This window comes from Mobula birostris, chromosome 9 (assembly GCF_030028105.1).
Source record: "Mobula birostris isolate sMobBir1 chromosome 9, sMobBir1.hap1, whole genome shotgun sequence".
NCBI lineage: Eukaryota > Metazoa > Chordata > Chondrichthyes > Myliobatiformes > Myliobatidae > Mobula > Mobula birostris.
The window spans coordinates 39,980,351-40,001,867 of NC_092378.1; the positions used below are offsets into that span (position 1 = coordinate 39,980,351).

The 21,517-nt window shown below is 39.5% G+C and overlaps 1 long non-coding RNA gene across 4 annotated transcripts in view; it reads left to right on the forward strand.

Annotated features, from left to right (window-relative positions):
* Nucleotides 1–21,517, forward strand: part of LOC140202706 (uncharacterized) — a 171,682-nt gene that overhangs the window by 29,900 nt on the left and 120,265 nt on the right. For 3 of the 4 annotated variants that reach the window (XR_011887170.1, XR_011887172.1, XR_011887171.1), the window contains exon 2: nucleotides 4,344–4,435. This is a non-coding gene — a long non-coding RNA (uncharacterized lncRNA). Of the gene's footprint in view, nucleotides 1–4,343; nucleotides 4,436–8,327; nucleotides 8,415–21,517 lie in introns of those variants that run through there. The other variant, XR_011887173.1, reaches the window with a different exon arrangement.

The window sequence follows — 21,517 nt, forward strand, 5'->3', positions numbered from 1 at the left end:
AGGGTATTTTTCATCATAACTTGTCTGTTCAATATCACCTTGTAATCACCAGTCACCTCTGGCCACTTTAAGACTTATTGCTGTTGTTCATTGCCCAGTCACTCTGACTCATCTTTGCTTAATTTTGTTCTATTTTATGCAATAAATCAATTGTTACTACAGGTTAGTTTTGCACCCGACGTGACATGTATATAAGCACCATAATAACCCTGTAAGTATCTTCAAAGATCTCTACATAATTCCTTCCAAGTCCGTCTTAGACTTTCTAAACCAATCTTTGTTTATCAATGATGGTCAATTAAGTTTAATCAGTTCCCTTTGCTGACGGTTACAACACACCAACTATTTCATCTGATCTAAAATCTTAAGTACTTCATCTGAATGTACTTTCAAGCTCATTTACTATGCACTGACTACTTGACCATTACTGTCAGTGGCATCCATGACACATAGGCACAAGTCTTCATTGTTCTCACTTTATGTAGACTTGCTTCCAATATTGTGCCATTATTCTCCATTCTGTGAGAAGAAATTATACCACAGACGCTGTTTTAGTTAACTTCCTCGCTTCAGAATTGTATGCTGAGAAGGATATGTGCATTTTTTCTTGATAGACTTAGATATGGTGGATGTTTTCTATTGCATTAATTCCAGCACTTCACTCTGGTCTAAAAGAAGTTGCATATGATCTGTGAAACAGAGGCATTGATTTCCACATCTGATGATGCACACCAGGGCTTCCTACAGAACCAGCTTGAGTTTAAATGCAAGCAACACACACAAAATGCTGGAGGAACTCAGCAGGCCAGGCAGCATCTGTAGGAAGAGGTGCAGTCGACGTTTCAGGCCGAGACCCTTCGTCAGGACTAACTGAAGGAAGAGTGAGTAAGGGATTTACTTACTCACTCTTCCTTCAGTTAGTCCTGACGAAGGGTCTCGGCCTGAAACGCCGACTGCACCTCTTCCTACAGATGCTGCCTGGCCTGCTGCGTTCACCAGCAACTTTGATGTGTGTTGCTTGAACTTCCAGCATCTGCAGAATTCCTGTTGTTTGTCCAGTGCACACAAACTCAGTTTCCTCTCTGGCCACATTATATATGTATAACTTAACTCTTTTGTGCAGGATTTGTGCCAGTCCTTCCCCCGGAAACTCCCAAGTCATACTGATCCCTCTTCTTCTGCAGAGTATGGCCAGAACTCTCTTTCATGACCTACCCTGCCAATGCTCATTTAGAATTAATCTCTGTAGCAGTACCTCAGACTGCCGGTGTTGTTGCAAACTTTGCTGGCTCACAAGTATGTTTTGTAACTTGTTTCAGTATTCCCTGCTTGTTAGCAGTTTTGCTGTTTTCATTCTAACTGTATGTAGTGTCAGAAATGTAAAGAGATATAGAGAACTGTTAAAATAATTATTCCACCAATCACACTGAGCATGCATGCATACTTCATATAATAAAAAATGGCAAGTGTTGAGATTATCTGGCTTGCAAAAAAATAATGCATTTCCAAATTTCCTCTGCAAGTGAGAGCCTCATAAATGTTATAATGCACAGTGATTTGGTGCTCATTAGGTGGGAAGTACAGAATGATAACATACAAGTACAGCAAGTAATTAATATATTAGTGTTTAATGCAAAGAGTGAGGAAGTTTCAATGCACTTACATAGCACTTTTGTGAGATCACACTTCACCAGATCATGGTGTACTATGTATTTTGGTTACTTGATTGCCCAGAAAATACCTCTAGGTTTACCTTTGGTATTGTTAGCTACATCTGACTCATTGGGAGCACTTTGAATCAGAAAGGTGTTTGCTCAAGTCCCAGTTCTGAGTAATTGTGATAAAGCACTATACTGTTGTCTTTTTGTGTGTGTGTGTTAAATGATGATATGTTAAATCATGCCAACAGAAGCTCCTGAAGGCAATGTGATAGATCATGTGGCATTATTCTGTAGAAGAGTATGGGAATTGTCTTTGTGCCATGGCCAATATTTGGCTCTTAATTGACGTCAATAAAACATGTTGACTTCGATGTTTTGTGGAGTCATGCTGAGTATGGAGTGGCTGCCTGCATAACTATACAGATCATGCTTCAAAAGTCATGCGTAGGCTACAGCTTGTTTTGGGATACTCTGCAATCACAAAAAAGTACATGAAAAGAAAGTCTTCTTTTCCTCTTTGCATTAATAACAAAATAACTCCAGAGGTATCAGCAGTCTGTCTTATCAAATTACATAGAGAAATGTTGTGCCATCACTTTATCAGGTATTTAATAATGTTATGCACTTATTCATTACTGAACAGATTTTAATAATCAGGATGCAGTGTTTGTCCCAGCCTCTTTCTAGTATTTCTCATGCACTGAAATACACAATAGATTATGTTAAAAAGATCAAACATGTTTTCAAGATGGTTTGTAAAACAAAATTGCATTATTATTCTAAAATGGATTGTAGCAACAAACTCCTTAAGCTAGATGGTTTCAGCGTGAAAGAGACACTTCAATGATATCAATTTCTTGTACTACTTTGATCCTCAGACCTTTCAAAAAAGTTGTGATATTGGTCAGATTTAATATCTAGGTATTATGGGACCACTTCCACGCTGAATATTCACCTTTGTTTGGAAAAACCTGATTAAGAATACATTTAAAGAAAATAAATCCCTTAACTAATATAACATGCCCAGAGTATCAAACATAAATTTTGGCATGAAATAACACCAAAAAAAAATCTCAGAAGACACAGATTGTGCACAGGATATCTAAATTAGCCAGGTGTCATTCAGAATTTTCTTGGGTGGTATATTCAGTGTTAGAAAACACTTGGAGGATTGCAGCAGTTATGCAGACATCAATCAAACAGCTCCCGCAATACTGAAGCTTCCCTTATTATTCAGCCATATGTACAGTACGGGCAGCTTAATCTACTGTGCAGCTGGACCTTGTTCAATATAAAACCAGTCAGTAGCATTATATGTCCCAATCTTCTTAATTAGATATTCCTAACCAGGCTTCTGAACTGCAGGCTGCAAGTTCATCCTTACAATCTGTCCATCTATTTCCTGGCATTTCCCCATACTTTGCCTTCTGTGGCAAAAAAAATATATAACACTGCGGTTCGACATCAGAATACAGAACCAGCTTTTACTGACCATTATTCCAGACAGATAAAAGAGTATTTAATATTAAATAGTTATTAAATCTGCAATGTCCTTTGATGAGCTTCTCTAGAACTCCTTGGAGGTTAGGATACCTAAGGCAGTGTTCACCTACACCCAAGTGTTCATCTTTTAGACATGAGCCACACATGGGGAAGAAGCCTGTTTGATCACAGAGCACTGCAGCTTGTGCTTCGTTCGACTCTCATCCACAGGTTTTAGGCTCAAGCTCCTCTATCTCTTTGCAAGGCAAAGTGAGAGCTCAGAAACCCAACAGACAATGCATCATTTCTCCCTCTGACAGAGATGTCTTAACTCTGTATCTCTGTTGTTTTAATAATAAATGCATCATACCTGCTCTTAGGTTTGTATGTGGTATGATCAAAAAGATCAGTCATACAGCATAGAAATGTCTTCAGGCCAACTTGTTCATGCCGATCATGGTGCCTGCGTGAGTTCATCCCATTGGTTTGTGTTTGATCAATATTTGATCTAAGCCTTTCCTAAACATGAACCTGTCCAAGAAGATATGCCTTATGTGACATTATGTTGCACCAGACAGAAGATTTATTAGGTTACCGAGTCCAACTCCAGTCACTTATTCGTAGAATGCCCCTGTTCAATTTACCCATCATTTAAGTTAATTCAGATAACTTTGATTTGTTGATGCATTGGGACCAAAAATGCTGGGAATTCCCAGCAAGTCAAGCAGCATTCTGGGACAAGCAATGGAGTTACCAATAAGTCAACGGCCCTTCATCAGAGCTAGTGAAATGAGAAAACAAGTGTGTTTTAATTTGCAAAGAGGAGGAGGGATGGAAAGAGCAAAAAAAAAGTGTCTTTGCTTGGGTGGAAACCAAAGCTGACACTGTTACTTTTGGTGCCATTTATGTAAGGAAAATGAATGCTTGCTAATCAAAGATGATATGCCTGGTCTTTTAAAAACAAAACATGTTACACATGGAGTCAAATAGCACATTGACAGGCCCTTTTGGATGCATGCTGATCAGGGTGTTCACCTAAGCTAAGTGTAGTCACCTGATACATTTTTCACTGAACCTGTCATGTTAGTAAAGGGAGATAGAAGCAGAAACCAGTGAGCTGTATCGCACAAGTTTCAGCAGGTATGTCTCAGATTGTTCCTCAATGTTCCTGATTCAACTACACACCCTTTCACATTTCAGATCCTTGGTCCACACTTTTGACTAATGAGTGAACCAGATGCCAAGCTATCAGGATTTCTGAATGGCCAGATGCTGGATTGCTGGACGTTACTGTAAGTGCTGCCTCTCGTAACAAGCTTGGTATGGTATGAAGCGTTCCTGTCCTCTGTGTAATCAGAATCAGGTTTACTATCCCTGGCATATGTCAAGAAGTTTGTCATTTTACGACAGCAATACACTGCAATAGACAGTGAGGGGGCAGATGGAACATAGTGCAGAGAAGGAAATGCACCTTGGTAAAAGAAACAGAAGTACAGATGATTTACTAAACAGGGAGAAAATTCAAAAATCAGAGATGCAAAGGGAATTGGAAGTCCTTGTTCAGGATTCCCTAAAAATTAACTTACCTATGATCGTGGCACTTCTCACGCTCTGAAACTTTTCGATGATTTTAAGTTCCCTTGCCCCCACCGCTTTATTTTCACCGTGGATGTCCAGTCCCTATATACTTCCATCCCCCATCAGGAAGGTCTCAAAGCTCTCCGCTTCTTTTTGGATTCCAGACCTAACCAGTTCCCCTCTACCACCACTCTGCTCCATCTAGCGGAATTAGTCCTTACTCTTAATAATTTCTCCTTTGGCTCCTCCCACTTCCTCCAAACTAAAGGTGTAGCTATGGCACCCGTATGGGTCCTAGTTATGTCTGCCTTTTTGTTGGCTTTGTGGAACAATCTATGTTCCAAACCTATTCTGGTATCTGTCCCCCACTTTTCCTTCGCTACATTGACGACTGCATTGGCACTGCTTCCTGCACGCATGCTGAGCTTGTTGACTTCATTAACTTTGTCTCAAACTTTCACCCTGCCCTCAAGTTTACCTGGTCCATTTCCGACACCTCCTTCCCCTTTCTAGATCTTTCTGTCTCTGTGTCTGGAGACAGCTTATCTACTGATGTCTACTATAAGCCTACTGACTCTCACAGCTATCTGCACTATTTCTTTTCTCACCCTGTCTCTTGCAAAAATGCCATCCCCTTCTCGCAATTCCTCCGTCTCCACCGCATCTGCTCTCAGGATGAGGCTTTCCATTCCAGGACGAAGGAAATTTCCTCCTTTTTTAAAGAAAGGGGCTTCCCTTCCTCCACCATCAACTCTGCTCTCAAACGCATCTCCCCCATTTCACTCACATCTACTCTCACTACATCCTCTCACCACCCCACCAGCAATAGGGTTCCCCTTGTCCTCACCTACCACCCCACCAGTCTCCGGGTCCAACATATAATTCTCCGTAACTTCCGCCACCTCCAACGGGATCCCACCACTAAGCACATCTTTCCCTCTCTGCTTTCTGCAGGGATCGCTCCCTATATGACTCCCTTGTCCATTCGTCCCCCCCGCATTCCTCCCCTCCGATCTCCCTCCTGGCATTTATCCTTGTAAGTGGAACAAGTACTACACATACCCTTACACTTCCTCCCTCACTACCATTCAAGTATAAGAGCAAGATAAGAGCAAGGATGTGATGCTGAGGCTTTAAAGGCCAGACCAGATTTGGTGTATTGTGTGCAGTTTTGGGTGCTTTATCTAAGATAAGATGTACTGGCATTGGAGACGGTCTCGAGGAGGTTCATGAGAATGATTCTGGGAATGAAAGGGTTAACTTTTATAAATAACACTATTCTTTGCATTTCTGGTAAGATGCTAGCTACATTTCATTGGCTTTGTATCTGTACTTGGCACAATGACAATAAAGTTGAATCTAATCTCATGTTGCAGCCAGCTTTCACCCTCGTGGCACACACAATCACTGCAGAGTCAAATTTAGCATTCACATATTCATCTAGTATGAAACTTCGGTTATTGCATTGTTGCTTCCAAATAATTATTACTCAGATCTGTAGGCCATATTATGTTTATTTTCTGTTTTATAATGGTCAGTACAGGTCAGCACAGGCTTAAAGAGTGTAATGGCATGTTGCTGTGTGGTCCAACACTTTGCTTCCTTGATGCATTATTAATCCTATACAATGGTATTAAATACCATTTGTGGCAATACCAACAGCTATTTATTGTTGTAATGTTATGATAGTCTTCACCTACAGCACCACTTCCTTGCTCACCTGCCTCTACCACTTCTCTTTTATTATTATGTTGAATGATGACTACTCTCTTAGACTATTGTGCTGCATGTCTTGAAGGTACAGGTTCAGTTATTAGCTTATCTTGTAACTTAGCAGAAGAGGGTTTCCAGGCCAAGCTGGATAACAGCAGGGTTCTGCAGCAAGGCAATATGGGACTAGAGTGGCATGGATTTTTTGCGGCTAAAGTAGTAATCTTATTGGGTGCTGTAGTGAGTAGTGACAGAGATCAATTGATTTCAAGATAGAAAGGATGTTAGAGGATACGCTTTTTTTTTAAGCATTCAAGGTATTGTACAGAGGAAGCATCAAGAAGAATCCAACTACAGCTGTTCGTATAAAATGATTGACATCAAAGATCTCAAGAATAAGGCATGTGGTCATTAGTACAGGGCAAGCATATGACATAATAGCAAGTTGGAGAGGCCAAATAGGTGTCACAACAACGAACTCAGCAGCACAGCAGATTCGGCAATTGCGCTCATGAATATGCACGTGTCAGCTAATTATTATTATTATGGCAGTATTTAAGTCCCTTCTTTTCGCTGTAGCACTTGTTGAGACTTGAGCAAAGCACAGCAACGTTATGCTGCCTGCTTGCATTCGGCCTTGCCTGAGAAAGTGGACTATCGAGTCGACTGACACTGAAGACTAGCAGTATTTGTTTTATATTTGGATATTCCTTTTAGCCACGGTGTTGGCGTCTAGTTTTCCATTTGAGAATTTTAGTTAATGGCCCTATTTGGCCTAGCACTTATTGTTTTCTTTTCCCTTAAAATACTGTTTGCATTAAAGTCTGTGAACTGTTGATCCACTGTAATATCTCTCTCTCCACACCTGGGCCATAATCGAATGCCCCGACAATAGATACAGAAATCAGACCTGAAAACTTAACTTTCCACAGGTTCTGAAAAAATGCTGTTTCAAGCATTTTTTGTTTTTATTTCAGATTTCTTACAGCAGCAGTTCTTTTTAAGGTTTACAAGAACTGGTTCTTCTCCAAGTAGTTAGGCATATCACCTGTGCAATGGAAGATTAAAGTCTGTTCCATTTTCTTCAATGTCAGTAGTCCTTCCTGATGCAATGACATAAACAATTAGTGTTTTTTTTTTGCATGGATTGGACTTATGCAAGTAAGTGGACGATGCAGAAGTTATCACTGAAATTCTGTATTAATACCTTCAGTTAAAACTGAGGTACATCAGTTACGTACAACTTTATTTGGGAAAACATACAAAAGTACTGCTAACAGATAGTTATGATGAAAAATCCAACCTATGGTCATTAACTCATGAAATAACATTGAAGCATATTTACAGTATCAATTTGGTTTTACACAATCACATTCAGAACAACAAAATATCCCAGAACACTTCAAAGGATGTCAATGAAACAAATCTACGGAGGAAATTAGAAGGAAAATAACAAAGGATTTGGACAAAGATAGGTTTATAAATTTCAAAAGCATATATGACCATTTATCTTTGTGTTATTTGTTTGATCTAATGTGCTGAAATTGGCTGCTAAGTTTCTCTTGCTTTCAAAATGGCTGATCTTCAGAAGCTTAGACTGTGAGCTTTGGATGTCTACGTCATAAAAGATGCTGTTTAATTGTGACTGCATTATCAAAAAGAGGACTTTTAATTAAAATTAAGAGGAAATGAAATGTATGCAAGGGAAAGCAGAAAATATGGATATACATTGGGCGCCACGACATTAAATAACATGGGTAGTGACTCAAACCATTATCACTGGAATGGACCCATTTCTGGGCTGGAAATATTTACAAGTTTTCTTCTTCATGATAGAAGCAACAGAACACTTTGGTTGAACTTTTAGCTAACTACCTGAATATGTTCCATTTGCAGGCTGTCAAGTAATTCAGCACTAAAATTCTGTCTTGTGTAGATAAGTGTTTTCCTTCCAAGAAATACAGAGAACACTGGAAATTAGGACATGGCAATATAAAGCAGGTATAAATGTTCTAAATATTTGAGTGTACCTGATAAGCAACAGAGCTGTTTATTGTAGGAAATGTATACCTATTAATGGTATCTTTTACTGCACTGCATGGTTGAAAGCTTGGATAAGGCATTGCACTGTGAAACAACTTCCATTAACCAGAGGAGACTCAATGGGAAAATACTACACAGTCAATACAAATCCACAGTGGATCTATTATACTGAAAATGGCAGTCAGAATATTATGAGAGTTTGAACCGAAGGAAAGAGAAATAGCTCAACAAAAGCATATAAGAAATAAAAACAAATATAACAAATATGAAAGAAACAATGATTTAGCTAGCTGATAGGTATAATTTCACTCTGGAAACATCTCCCATTTGCAATGCATGGATAGTTTACAAATAAATAGTTCTCTTTTCACACACACTTACCAAATCAATTTTTTTGCAGCTACTGCTTATTTGGGACAACCCTTAAGGAACAAAAACTAATCAAGAAAGTAGCTGAGATTCCCTTTGCTTATTTTGGACACTATTCTGCTTAATTTTGACAGGAAACTTTTGACGAACATTTTCTAACTAACATCAGTCTTGTTCACTTGTGTGGCTGTTGGACACCATACGGTGCTTAGAGCGAACATGTTTTAAATAGTGTCATTGCGTGTGTTTGTGTTCAGAAAGCAGTGACTTTTTTATTGATAGTTGTTGAGAAATAAGTAGAAAAACAATCTAGAACCGTTTTGCTCACTGTGGTTTCAAGCATTCTAGCTTCATAGTTAGGAACTATGAAAAATTTGAAGGTATCAGCAATCAACTTGAATGTTACAATGAAAATAAAGATTTGGAGGATACAATCCTTGAACACATTGTAGGAAGGCACTCTATGATTTACACGAGATGTTTGTATTGATTTTGTTCATTTACCGTCAATCTGGACAGTAAATTAACACTGGATGAATTCCGTTGATAACTACTTGGAACTAATACACAGTTTATAGCACTGTGGTGGTATTGGAAGTGTTCTAATTTGTTCTGTATTTAATTTAAGTATATAATTTGTTTCTCAGTTAAATGGCAGTTTGGCTTCTTTATACCTTTGATCCATTTCAGTGAACTTTGACTATTTGGAGCAGCCACTTAATTGGGCCAACATATATTGGTCCAATGTATCCCAATTAACTGGAAGCCACTGTATTTCAAATTATACATAAGGATTGGTTTTAAACAAACTGCACAGGCCACTGTAAATCCTTTATGCGGCATCTCTCTAACAGCAAAAGGACTAAATTGAATGTCAGTACGAGGATAAAAAAATGTAAGTGTACACACTGTTTGCTCTTATATTGCTGAAAAAACGCCCACGTCATAGTTTAGTTTGCCCTACTTTTGGCATTGCACAAGGTGAGTATAATGAATCTTAGAAACGGAATGATACACTAATTCACTATACAATCCATTCAGCACTGATTGGGGATATTTCCTTTCTAGGCAGCTGCCTCCGAGTAATAAAACAGATTAGCCTCAGTGTTGTTACCCAGGCTTCTTCCGTTTCTGATGAAAATGGTTGGTAAATTTTTCATGCAATTGGTATAAAGCAAAAATGGATTGAGTTGCCACTATTGAAATGAGTTATAAATTCAACCATACAGTACTTTTTAAAAGTTCAGGGTATCTCAAATAGCTTAACTATTGCCGTACTATCAGCATATGGTTACAGTTGCAGTACAGGGAGCATGATAACTAATTTGTGCGTAGCTAGGTAACACATAGGATCAGTGAAACAAATCAATAATCTATTTTTGGTGCTGGTTGAGGAATGTGTGGGGAAAATAGTGGAAGAAACTTCTGTTTCTATTCAAATATAATTATGCAAAAGCAAATAAAGTAAAATCAAATATAATCAATATCTCACATTCTCTTCATTTATGGTCATATGTGGGAATTCCGCAATGTGCACAATTCTGGCAGGGTAATGAAAGAGAGAGGAAATGCCAGCTATCTACACTGGCTCTAAGTTTGTGATTTGAATACACTTTCTATTTTAGGTATGTTACTTCCTGTGTAGTGCAATTCAAACCTTCTAAAGAGGAATTTCAAATTCTTTCTTTTATAATTAAAGAGAATTGCATCCAAATTAACAAAGGGGAGACTTTGTTGGTGGGGTAATTTGAAACTATAGACTAATGCTCGGCATTTACATCCAGTGGCCGCTTTATTGGGTACACCTGTACACCTGCTCGTTAATGCAAATATCTAATCAGCCAATTGTGTGGCAGCAACTCAATGCATATAAATTTGCAGATGTGGTCAAGGGACTCAATTGTTGTTCAGACCAAACATCAGAATGGGGAAAATATGTGGTTTACGTTACTTTGACTATGGAATAATTGTTGGTGCCAAACATGATTTTTGAGTACCTCAGAACTGTTGTTCTCCTGGGATTTTCATGCACAGTCTCTACAGTTTACAGAGAATGGTGTGAAATAAAAACAAAACAAGCATCCAGTGAGTGACAGTTCTGTGGACAAAAATGCCTTGGTAATGAGAGGGCTAAGAGGAGAATGACCAGACTGGTTTAAGCTGACAGGAAGATGACAGTAACTCAAATAACCATGAGTTACAACAGTGGTATACAGAAGAGCATCTCTGAATGCACAACATGTTGAACCTTGAAGTGGATGGGCTGCAGCAGCAGAAGACCACATTGGGTTCCACTCCTATCCCAATTAATTGGCCACTGAGTATATTATCCCAGAACCAAATGACAGGACACAACCAATCATCTTCCACTACTTAAAACAGCAAATCCTTTGAAAACAAAGTAGCTGCGTAATGCATATGTGAAATTATATTGGTCATGCACAAGGGTCTTTAACTTCTTACCAGAAATGTAATGCCGTCTGCTACATTGGAAGAGATTACTGAAGAAATAGAAATTGATGTTAGATGTCTTCCTCATGTACCCTGGCAAGACATGCTCTCAGAGCAACTAGCCAGTCCATTCTGGCAAGTATTTGTACTTTTAACACACCTAATGATATATTATAAATATTTTAATACCGCAGTTCACTCAGCATTCTTTCAAAGTGCAATCGGAATCAGAATCAGGTTTATTATCACTGGCATGTGACAAAAAATTTGTTAACTTAGCAGCAACAGTTCAATGCAATACATAACCTAGCAGAGAAAAAATAAATAAATAAACAAATAAGTCAATTACGTATATTGAATAGATTTAAAATACGTACAAAAATAGAAATACTGTAATAAAAGTGAGGTAGTGTCCAAAGATTCAATGCCCATTTAGGAATCGGATGGCAGAGGGGAAGAAGCTGTTCCTGAATTGCTGAGTGTGTGCCTTCAGGCTTCTGTATCTCCTGCCTGATGGTAACAGTGAAAAAAGGGCATGCCCTGGGTGCTGGAGGTCCTTAATAATGGACGCTGCCTATCTGAGACAACGCTCCCTAAAGGTGTCTTGCATACTTTGTGGGCTAGTATCCAAGATGGAACTGACTAGATCTGCAACCTTCTGCAGCTTCTTTCAGTCCTGTGCTGTAGCCCCTCCATACCAGACAGTGATGCAGCCTGTCAGAATGCTCTCTACGGTACAGCTATAGAAGTTTTTGAGTGTATTTGTTGACATGCCAAATCTCTTCAAACTCCCAATAAAGTATAGCCGCTGTCTTGCCTTCTTTATAACTACATCAGTATGTTGGAACCAGGTTAGATCCTCAGGGATCTTGACACGCAGGAACTTGAAGCTGCTCACTCTCTCCACTTCTGATCCCTCTATGAGGATTGGTGTGTGTTCCTTCGTCTTACCCTTCCTGAAGTCCACAATTGTCTTACTAACATCGAGTACCAGGTTGTTGCTGCAGCACCACTCTATTAGTTGGCGAATCTCACTCCTGTACGTCCTCTCGTCATCACCTGAGATTCTACCTGCAATACCAACAATCTCATCAATACTTACAAACAAAACTCAAAACTGCAGGTGCTGAAAATCTGAAAGAAAAATATAAAATGCTGAAAACACACAGCAGTTTGGACAACATCCATAAATAGAGAACACTGAAACCTTCACTACCTAAGACCCTTTGTCAGAAACCTACTCAATACTGATAAGTCTACAAACGTAAATATTTGCATTGTTTCTTTTTTCCACGGACACTGGCCAAACCGCTGAGTGTTTCCAAAATTTTCACTTGTTTCAGTACTAAGTTTAAAAAATGAAATAATTGTTGTTATCCATTTAACAATAATTTATGTGACACATTTTGAAGTATGGTGTAAACGTTTCACTATACCTCACATGCAACAGGTTTCTCTAAAGTGCAAGTGGATTTGCAGTGAATTCAAGAGACCATAAGAGACTTAAGACCATAAGATCATAAGATATAGGAGCAGAATTAGGCCATTCAGCCCATCGAGTCTGCTGTGCCATTTCATCATGGCTGATCACAGATCCCATTCAACGTCACACACCTGCCCTCTAACCATATCCCTTGATGCCTCGACCAATCAGGAATCTATCAAATTCTGCTTTGAATACACCCATGGACTTGGTATCCATCACAGTCCGTGGCAGAGCATTCTACAGATTCACCATTCTTTGGCTAAAAAAAATTCTTCCTTATTTCTGTTCTAAAAGGTTGTCCCTCAATTTTGAGGCTGTGCCCTCTAGTTCTGGATATCCCCACCAGAAGAAACACCCTCTCCACATCCAGCTTATGTAGTCCTTTAAACATTCGGTAGGTTTCAATGAGATCCTCATGCATTCTTCTAAATTCCAGTGAGTACAGGCCCAAAGCTGCAAACGCTCCTCATATGTTCACCCCTTCATTCCCAGAATCATCCTTGTGAACCTCTTCTGGACTCTCTTCAATAACAATACATCCTTTCTGAGATATGGGGCCCAAAACTGTTGACAATACTCCAAGTGCAGCCTGAATAGTGCCTTATCAAGCTTCAGCATTATCTCCTCGCTTTTATATTCTATTCCCCTTGAAATAAATGCCAACATTGCATTTGCCTTCTTTACCACAGTCTCAACCTGTGAATTTAAACCTGGGAGTCTTGCACAAGGACTCCTAAGTCCCTTGCACCTTTGATGTTGGAATTTTCTCCCCATTTATATAATAGTCTGCACTATTATTCCTTTCACCAAAATGCATAATCATACATTTCCCAACATTGTATTCCATTTTGTCCATTCTTCCAATTTGTCTGTCCTGCTGCAATAGCATTACTTCCTCACCACTACCTATCCCTCCACCTATCTTCATATCATCCACAAACTTTGTCACAACACCATCATTTCTATTACCTAAATCATTGACAAACAGTGCGAAAAGTAGTTGTCCCAGTACTGACCCCTGATGAACACCACTAGTCTCTGGCAGCCAACTAGAAAAAGCCCCCTTTATTCCCACTCGCTGTCTCCTCCCTGACAGCTATTCCTCTATCTAAGCCAGTATATTTTGTGTAACACCACATGATTTTATCTTGTTAAGCAGCTTCATGTGAGGCATCTTATCCAATGCCTTCTGTAAATTGAAGTAAATCAGATTCATGGCCTCTCCTTTGTCCACTCTGCTTGTTACTTCCTTGAAGAATTCTAACAGATTGTCAGGCAAGATTTCCCTTCACAGAAACAATGCTGAATTTGACCAAATACCCCAAAACATTGTCCTTAGTAATGGACTCTAACACTTCCCCAGCCACTAAGGTTAGTCTAACTGGCCTATAATTTCCTCTCTTTTATCTTCCTCCCTTCTTAAAGAGTGGAGTGACATTTTCAATTTTCCAGTCCTCAGGACCATGCCAGAATCAAGTGACTCTTGAAAGATCATGACCAATGCATCAGTTATCTCTTTAGCAACCTCTCTCAGGACTCTGGGATGTAGTCCATCTGGTCCAGGTGACTTATCCACCTTAAGACTTTGCCCTTTGCAGGGATTTCCAATAATACAATCAGATGTCATACTGGTCTGTTTACTCTGTGCACTTTCAATATGCACTCACCATTTAGAAATGACTTGCATTGAGTCATTGCCCAATCATTGTTATTAAAACATTGGCGATACAAAACAATTGCCCTTAAAGACTTTCCCTGAGCTTGTTCTACCATTCAATAAATCATCTAGCCTTGGTTTCTTCTCCAATTTCCTGCCCATTGCTTAAAACTAATGCCATTAGTTTAAAGCATTGAGTAGGAAATAACCCTTAAAGCTAATGCTATTCTTACAGTTCTCCGTATTCAAACCATTGTGATGAGCAAAACCTGAAGTGTATATATCATGTGTCTGGACTATATTGGAGCATTGTTTTAAAATACAGTACAATCTGAACTGCATCCCTTGAATAACTGATACCAAAATGGACAAGGCATAGTTACTTTGTCAATTGCCTCGTGGGAAGGCATTTGGAAATTGACTGTGGTCAGGGCACAAGTGAATTGTATGCCTCCTGTAGTTGATCTTGTCAGTGATGTGCCATTCATTCTAATTTAGGCATTTAATCAGCATGTAACATTAAATGACTTATTGGGGCTGTAACTAGACTCGCAAATTGCTAATGGCAACAAATGTCAAATCACAGCTGTGTAGAGTTAGGATAGTCCAGAGGTGACATTTGTCAGGCTGATGTTTTCACTGGCAGTGCCTGATAACAACTTCCCTACATCACCCATAAGCGTTTAAATGAATGAGCATGTTAATAGAATATCTAAAGTATTCGCATTCTCTACTTAGACGCATGAAGTTGCTCTGATGGAATACTCACAGGAGTCCACACTAGTGCCATGAATGCTATTTCATCAAAGCAAGATAGAAGCTAATGTCTTCCTGGCCAAGCCCAGTCATAAAAAACAGTTTTCAGGCTGACATGACAAGACAGGGCAAGTTGATGTTAGCTGCTGTTCTCCTGGAGTGTCAGGGCAGCTGCTGCTGGCGTCTCCTCTAAAAGAGCTCAGCAATCTCACTGACAATTTCACAAAAGGACTAATGTCACCCTGTCAACCAAAACTGTCACTGATCCCACCTATGCCAATGGTAGACATGAAATTAGCTTCAAACGTGAAGGAAGGTTGTGAGGAATTTTCTCACATTTCTTTCACCAAAGTATTTTATTTAACATTATTCAATAAGAACCTTTTACACAATTCTACAAAGTAGTTGATTCACATCTAATCTGTGACTTCACATTTCTCACAGATAACAGTAAAATGCTCATTACAGAACAAAATTTTAACAGTAAAGCGCTGTCTTTCAATTCAAATAACAATTCTAATTTTGTAACTATATATATTTTTATGCATAATACGAAGTATATTGTATTAAGTATTTCACATGGCTAAATTTTAATATATAATAGAATAGTACATTGCAAATAAGAACAGAAAATTCCAGAAACTCATCAGGCAGCAAACACAGAGAGATAGAATTAATATTTCAGGTTGAAAACCATTCATCAAAACTGGCTAAACAAGTTTAAGTTGCAGAAAGAGTTGGGAAAGGAAGGGATAGCGCAAAGGGGATACATTTTTTGGTGAGGTCAGAATTGATTAAGTGATTCCACTATATACAGAGCTACCTCCTGGTAAATAAGGAGAAAACAAGTAAAGCATCCTCATTAATCTGATAAACAGATGAAAGGTCTTCCATTCGAATTCATAATTCTGATTCTTTTTCTACAGATTCTGCCTGACCTGTTGAGTGTATATAGTATTTTGTGATTTTATTTCAGATACCAGCATCTGCATTTTTTTCCTTTTTTGATTTTACACTTCTTTTTGAATGAGAATGTCTGAAATGCTCAGGCACATACCAAAGACAAAATACGACTTCAGCCGATTAACTGAACGTTTACAGTTCCCCAGCAGCTGGCAATGTATTCAACTGACAAGCTGCTAGAATCAGATTACTCAAGATAGCAGATTGCAAGGTAAAGTTTCTAAGTGGACGATGCTTAAAACATTATTAAAATTATTAACGTTGCACTTCAGTAAGCACTGACACAAAAACTAACTCAGATTCTAATATATTAAATTTAGTTTGGGCTGCTCATAGCTACTTTTCATAAGGTATTTGATAATGTCTATGTGCCCAAGGCTGATATTACAATATGCAGCTTCTTGCCGCAAAGCTCACTGAATGCTCCCCAGTCTCCGACTAAAAATGATAACACCTGCTACTGCAGCTTCATATCTTTGCTACCCCAGAGAGATACTTTCCTAAATCTGTTTATTTTGAAAAACATAATATAACTGCAATTTATTTTCAGTTTTTAATTAAAAAAGACAATGCCCTGTTCATGGATGCAAGCAGCATTTGACATGGGGACAGATGACTATATACTTCAAATCCAATTGAATTCTGAATGGAAATATTAGAATGCAAATAGTGATTTCAGCTTGCAGACAGATAGCATCGCTTAAAAAATAATGAAACATGTCTCTTTACCAAAAGAAACAGAGGGTTATAATAGTTCTAAAATATCCATGTTCTTTCTATTCATTTTCCTGTTTTGATCTCTTCTTGGCACCTGCCCTTCTTTTTGACGTACATTCATTCTGCCTTACAAGATCTTTCATCCTTCTGCAATGAAAATAATAGCTCACATGGCCCCATCTAAATTTAATCAAGATCTTTTACCCTTACAGCTGATTTGTGAATGAGCCTAAAGGCATTAGCATTGGTAATGCACTTTATGCTGCAGTAAAGTGATTAGGAAAAATAAACTAATCAACTTCTACATTGCCATAATTAATGCTTTCAGCCCTATAAAATATAATGTCTTCAACTGAAGCCAATGCCACCTAACTTATCCTCTTACACAGAACATTCCAGCACAGTATAGGACTTCAGCCCACAACGTCATGCTGAATTTTCACCCTACTTTATGATCAATCTAACTCATCCCACCTGCATAACCTTACATATTTTTCTATCATTCATGTGCTTATGTAAGAGTTTCTTCAATGCCCCTAATATATCTGCCTCTTCCTTCACCCCGGTAAGCTGTTCCATGCACACACCACACATGTTTTTAAAAAAATTGTACCTCTGACATCTGCCCTACATTTTCCCCCAATCACCTTAATAATGCCTCCTCATATGAGCCATTTCTGGCCTGGGGAAAAGTCTCTATCTATCCACTCAGTCTATGTCTCTGATCCGAGTCTATCGAGTCATCTCTCACCTCCATTGCTACCTAGAGAAAAGCCTGAGCTTGCTGAACTAGCTTAACTTGACTACCTTAGCTAAATCATGGAAGTTTGCCACCAAATCCCAAACTATGTATCATAAATATGAAATAGCCTACTTTGCTTCTTTGATTTTGTACATTATCCCAAGGCAGTTGCTTATGAAACAAAATATGATACCCACTAAAGGATACACACTCAGTTGTCACTTTATTAAGTACACCTGCAGACCTGTTTGTTAATACAAATCTCTAATCAGCCAATCATTGCATAAAATCATTGAGTTGGCAGCAACTCAATGCATGGCAGCAACTCATGCAGACATGGTCAAGAGGTTGAGTTGTTGTTCAGACAAAACATCAGAATGGGAATGAAATGTGATCTAAGTGACTGACTGTGGGATGGTTGTTGGGGGCAACCGGGGTGGTTTGAGTATCTCCTAACTGAAGTGGTCACTGGGTGTATCTTCGTAGTCTTCTGCAGTTGTTGCTGTTGTTGAGGTTCAGTTGATGTTCAGACCAAACATCAGAATGGGGGTGAAATGTGATCTAAGTGACTGGGATTACTAACATGGTTAGAGCAATGGCTGATTGGTAGGAGGCAGCCAGTGGGATAAAAGGATCCTTTTCTGGTTGGCTGCCAGTGACTAGTGGTGGTCCGCAGGGGTTGGTGTTGGGACTGCTTCTTTTTATGCTGTATATAAATGAGTTAGATGATGCAGTAGATGACTTTGTTGCCAAGTCTGCGGATGATACGAAGATTGGTGGAGTGGCAGATAGTGTTGAGGAAACTGGTAGGATGCAGAAGGACTTAGACAGATTGGGAGAATGGGCAAGAAAGTGGCAAATGAAATACAATGCTGGAAAATGCATGGTCATGCACCTTGGTAGTAGAAATAAATGTGCGGACTATTTTCTAAACGGGGAGAAAATCCAGGAATCTGAGATGCAGAGAGACTTGGGAGTCCTTGTGCAGAACATCCTGAAGGTTAACTTGCAGGTTGAGTCAGTGGTGAGGAAGGCAAATGCCACGTTAACATTCATTTCAAGAGGTCTAGAATACAAGAGCAGGGAGGTGACACTGAGGCTTTATAAGGCATTGATGAAGCTTCACCTTGAGCATTGTGAACTCTTTTGGGTCCTTCATCTTAAAAAAGATGTGCTGTCATTGGAGAGGGTCCAGAGGAGGTTCACAAGGATGATTCCAGGAAAGAAAGGGTAATCATATGAGGAATGTTTGATGGCTCTGGGTCTGCACTCGCTGGAATTCAGAAGGATGAGGGAGGAATCTCGTTGAAACATTTCGAATGTTGAAAGTCCTACACAGAGTAGATGTGGAAAGGATGTTTCCCATGGTGGGAGAGTCTAGGACAAGAAGGCACAGCCTCAGGACAGAGGAGCACTCTTTCAAAACAGAGATGTGGAGAAATTTCTTTAGCCAAAGGGTGTCGAATTTGTGGAATTTGTTGCCACATGCAGCTGTGAGGGCTAGGTCATTGGGTGATTTTAAGGCAGAGATTGATAAGTTCTTGATTGGACATGGCATCAAAGGTTACAGGGAGAAGGCCAGGTACTGGGGTTGAGGAGGAGAGTGAAAAATGGATCAGCCATGATTGAATGGCAGAGAAGGCTCGATGGACCAGATGGCCTAATACTGCTCCAATGTCTTATGGTCTTATGGTCTTATGATTGTTGGTGCTAGACATAGTGGTTTGAAACTGCTGATCTCCTGGGATTTTCACACAAAACAGTCTCTAGATTTTATAGAGAACAGTGTGAAATATAAAAGCATCCAGTGAGCAGTAGTTTTGTGGGCAAAAACGCTTTGTTAATTACAGAGCTCAAAGGAGATTGGCTAGACTGGTTCAAACTGACAGGAAAGCTACAGTAACTCAAATCACCGGTGGTGTGCAGGAGAGTATCTCTAAACACAAAACACGTTGAAGCTAAAGTGGATGTGCGACAGCAGCAGAAGACCACGAACATATACTCAGTGACCACTTTGTTAGGAATACCTAATAAAATGGCCCCTGAGTGTATGAATATGGATGATTAAAACCTTGGTTAAAAGAGCTAGGATTTAAAGATCAACTCTGAAGCTGGAAAGATAGGCAAAGTTGCATAGTAGAAGATTCTAGAACTGAAGACATCCACAGCTGACAACAATAAATATCATCTATGCCAAAAAGGCTTCATGAAACAAAGATCATAGAATATCATGGAACTAATGCACTGTCATATCTGTGTAAATCAACAAGCAGCAGGCCCTGATTCCAAATGATGCATGATTTCCAGTGAAGTGATTTCACGTTGCATGGCTTAACTTCTCTATCTACTCGGGGCGATTTTCAAAATCCATGCAATTACCAACAGAGTGTCTTTGGGATGTGGGGGGAACCAAAGCTTCAGGAGAGGAACGCAGACAGATTATGGAAATTCTACAAAGACAGCACCCCACGTCAGGAGCGAATGTAGGCCACTGAAGCTTTGGGCAACAGCATTAATTGCTTGTTGCATTATCTACCTGTTGCACAGAAGCATTTTGGCTAGGCAATTTCATGGTAAATGATCCTGAAAACTATACCAAGTACCATGATGGGCAACTGTAGCATTATAATGAAAGTATTTCCTCTGTGGTAACCTCTTTATCAGACATCAAACTAAATTGGATATTTATCAAATCTCCATCAAAGTTCACAGTACATTTATTATCGAAGTATGTATACTCTACACAACCTTGAGATTCGTCTCCTTACAGGCAGCCACAAAACAAAGGAACCGAGAAGAACCCATTACAAAAAGAAGAAGGAAGTTGAGCACCCATCACCCGGTCAAAATGTGCCCCCCCAGCCTCACCCAATGATAATGCAAAAAGCAAGTGCAAAATAATGAGAGACAAAATAGATTAGATTATGAGGACACACAGTCCTCTTTTATTGTCATTTAGTAATGCATGCATTAAGAAATGATACAATGTTTTTCCAGAATGATATCACGGAAACACATGACAAACCGACTTAAAAACTAGCAAAAACCACATAATTATACCATATAGATACAACAGTGCAAAGCAATACCATAATCTGATAAGAACAGACCATGGCATGGTAAAAGTCTCAAAGTCTGTCAAAAGTCCCATCATCTCACACAGACGGTGAACCCCCAGCGCCGCCAACTTGCCGATACAGCATACTGGAAGCATCCGACCACAGTCCGACTCCAAGTCCATCCGAAAACTCCGAACCTCCGACCAGCTCTCCGACACTGAGCACCGAGCACCATTTCTGCCCAGTGCTTCGACCCCGGCCCAGGCAACAGGCAATAGGCAAAGCCGAGGATTTGGGGCCTTCGTCTCCGGAGATTCTCGATCGCACAGTAGCAGCGGCAGCGAAGCAGGCATTTCAAAAGTTACTCCAGGTGTTCCTCCGTGCTTCTCACGGCTGTCTCCATCAAATCCGGATTGTGCACGGCCCCCTACTTACACATACGATATTCATTCGGAACGGCCGCACGTGCTGCGTCACGCCGCCATCTTCTCCTCCCTCCTAGCTTGTAAACTATTGGTTTCTCGGGAGTTTAGAAAACATGGATAATGGGAGGTCAACAAATGTAATATTGGAATAGGTACTGGGAGATACTGTTAATATTGTTCCTGAGCTGTAGGTCAGCCAAAAATGGAAACAAGCTAGGGAAAAATACAGTTGTGGAGGTGATGGAGGGGTGATGGGATTAAGATATCGAATATGATCTCAAAGTTGTTTTGTTTCATTTGTATTGTGAAATCTTTTCAGCCTCTGGGCCACCTGAGTCATTGAAATAGAATCCACGTAGTTGTGATGAAATTCAGTGTTTTCATCTGTAATGACAAATAGCATTTAAAAATGAGAGGG